The sequence below is a fragment of the Sebastes fasciatus genome, chromosome 7 (genome assembly GCF_043250625.1).
Source record: "Sebastes fasciatus isolate fSebFas1 chromosome 7, fSebFas1.pri, whole genome shotgun sequence".
NCBI lineage: Eukaryota > Metazoa > Chordata > Actinopteri > Perciformes > Sebastidae > Sebastes > Sebastes fasciatus.
Window position 1 is genome coordinate 4,446,929 of NC_133801.1, and position 2,231 is coordinate 4,449,159.

Below are 2,231 nucleotides of genomic sequence, written 5' to 3' on the forward strand. Positions count from 1 at the left end.
CATGGCTCATACATGTGCGTGAGAGCAGAGAACTTTGCCTGTCGAGTGATTTTAGCCGATTTCATTTAAACGTTTTGTTTTAATTGAAGACCTGGAACGATTGTGGCTGTTTTTATTTCTCCATTTGGACCTTACCTGGATTTTACGTGTGACGGTGGGGTTTTGCACACCAATCGGATGCTTTGAAGGAGCCGGCGGCGGATTTTAGAGACTGTGCGGAGCCACATTTTTAATCTCACTACTATTTGACGGTCTGGAAATTTTCTCACTACGAAGACTTCTCCCGCGGACGGATCCCAGACTCGGTCCTCATCACACCCAGAACTTTACTACTGAGGGAGGAAATCTTTTGACCCAGAAATGAGTCTTTATTTTGTAGCCATATAAATACTAGCTTCCTGTTGTAAACAAGCAAACAAACACTAAGTCAAAAGGTAAACACTGGAGTTGTGGGGTTTTTTAAACAGATGAATTTTCCTCTTATTTCCTCCTTATTTTCCTGTGTAAGTACGATGAACATAGAGAGATATATCAGTTTTGATGTTTTGCTATCTCTATTTTGTGATTGTTTTATTATTATTATTATTATGATTTATTTCTTTGTTAATTTTAGAGCGAGATGTGATGATTATTGAAGCACTGTCAATGAGAGATAGAAGCTGCACTCCCGGTTGATTCCAGATAATAGACACTAGACATTTCATTTATTTTTTTTATTTTTTAGACCAGACGTGACGTGTTGACCATGAACCGAGACGAGCAGGAAAGGTTTAACAGAAACATGAAAAAACAAAACTGATAAAAATCGTACCCCCGTTTTAACGTTCTTTCTATTTTCGCCGTAGTGTTTTAGAAGAGTCGGTAGCTGGTAGAGGTAACTCACGTCACAAACTAATGACTCTTCTTTGGTAGAAAATCTACTTGAGCTGCTTTTTAGGCAATCAGTGAGTTGTTTTTATTCTGTATTGCACGACAGCTTCCTCGTAACGTCATCGCTCTCCTTCAACAAACACACAGCGGCTGTTGTTTTCAGTAAACGGCCTGCTGTCACGTTCTGCTGTTGAACCGACTAATGTTGGATTTCCTGGTTGATGCTTCTGGCAGAGCGCTGCTGAATCCACCTCACGGTGCGAGTGCTTTATTTCTAAAAGATAAAGGAAAACGCTTCCACTACTCGGCAACAGATGGTACACAGGTAAACGACAGGTTAACATGAGTGGGAGAGGGCTGACCTGGACTTCTGCAGAAGTCTGATGTTTGCTTGACTCTGGGCCGAAGAGAACAGACAGAATATTCTAAATAAAAGTCCACAAAAATAGTGACGTTTATGAAGTAATTTGAGATAAACTCACAGAAGATCAGCGCCGAGTCAAAGTGAAAAAACAGCAATATATCAAAGTCTGTGATCTCCTGCGTAGAAGTGGCAGCTCTCAAGACGAAAAAAAGCTAAATTCGCTCCGTCGTAAACGCCCCTCAGCAACTTAATTTGATATTTAGTCCGCTTTACTTTGTGCACTGAGAAACCGAACCAAAAGTATCTGCGGTTAGTTAAAGCGCCCCGAGATGACATCTTCTGTCGCTTTTTGTCTCAACAAAAAAAGTCAGATAACACTTTATAATAACCGTTATTAATTAATGGTAAATTGATAGTTAATTAAACTTTACTATAGTATAGTAATAGTTATTTTACTGTTAACAAACAATGAAATAATATAAGTACGAGTTATAAATATACAGTATATAACTCATACTGAGTTTATGGTCAATAATTGGTTTGTAAACCATTTATACACATTATTTGGATGGCTGTTATAAAGTTGATGATTATAATACTTTGTTAAATGGTTATTTACACAGATAGTTAATCATTTGTAAATGGTTAATAATTTGGTTTCTGGTCCATCTATATGTAATGTTTATAGATGTTTTACAAACTATTTCTTAAAAGTTTAAAAATCATTTGGTAATCATTAACAAATACTAAATATAGTATATAAAATGTTATAATGTGTGCAACAATAAACTGTTAATAAATAGTTTATTAATGTAATCAGAATGTAATTATCGTCTCTTATCAGATATGATACAATATATAATTTATAAACTAATTATATTTCATGTCACACAACCTAATGCTAAAATAACAGAAATGATCGCATTACTAATAGTAGTAAAAATCATTAATTATAATTATCAATTCAAATTCAGAATTATTAATTTAAAATCAAATA